The sequence below is a fragment of the Helobdella robusta genome (assembly GCF_000326865.2).
Source record: "Helobdella robusta unplaced genomic scaffold HELROscaffold_961, whole genome shotgun sequence".
Lineage (NCBI taxonomy): Eukaryota > Metazoa > Annelida > Clitellata > Rhynchobdellida > Glossiphoniidae > Helobdella > Helobdella robusta.
The window spans coordinates 2,708-3,488 of NW_008705548.1; positions in this window are offsets into that span (position 1 = coordinate 2,708).

Below are 781 nucleotides of genomic sequence, written 5' to 3' on the forward strand. Positions count from 1 at the left end.
GACCCCTTTCTAACGTTGTGCCTAAGTCATTATAATAATAATTATATTAATTATAAGTATAATAAAAAGTATATTAAGTATAATAGTAATAATAATAATTATTATTTTTTTATTATTTAAGTTATTATATTATGTTGTTTTAATTTTACAAGATGGAAGAAAGACAAGCGCAGCAAGTTGGTGATGATGACGATGATGATGATGATGATGACGATGATGATGATGATGATGATGACGATGATGATGATGATGACGATGATGATGATGACGTTGACGATGATGATGATGATGTTTTATAATTTTTTCTGTTTTTTTTTATTATTAACGCAGTTATTTATTTATTCATAGCTTTGCAAATGAGTTCAACTCAATCGTTCATCATTCATTCGTTCGTTCGTTCATTCATTCATTCATTCATTTATCCACTCACTTCTTCTTTCAATCATTCGCATCTCCATCTATTTTTTTTTATTTCAATTTCTGTTAATTAACGAAACAAAGACATGTGAAAAAAATTTCCACGAAACTGGCACCATTGTTATGAAATAAATTCTTATTCTCTGCTTTTTATTATCGTCCTCTTCTTCTTTATCCTCATCATCATCATAAACATCGTCCTCATCATCATAATCATCATCATAATCATCATCATAATCATCGTCATCATCATAATCATCGTCATCATCATCGTCATCGTCGTCATCATCACACAGATTCGCAAACTAACGCAAGAGTTGGAAATAGCCAATGAAAAGATAAACTCTCTGACGACGCAACTCAA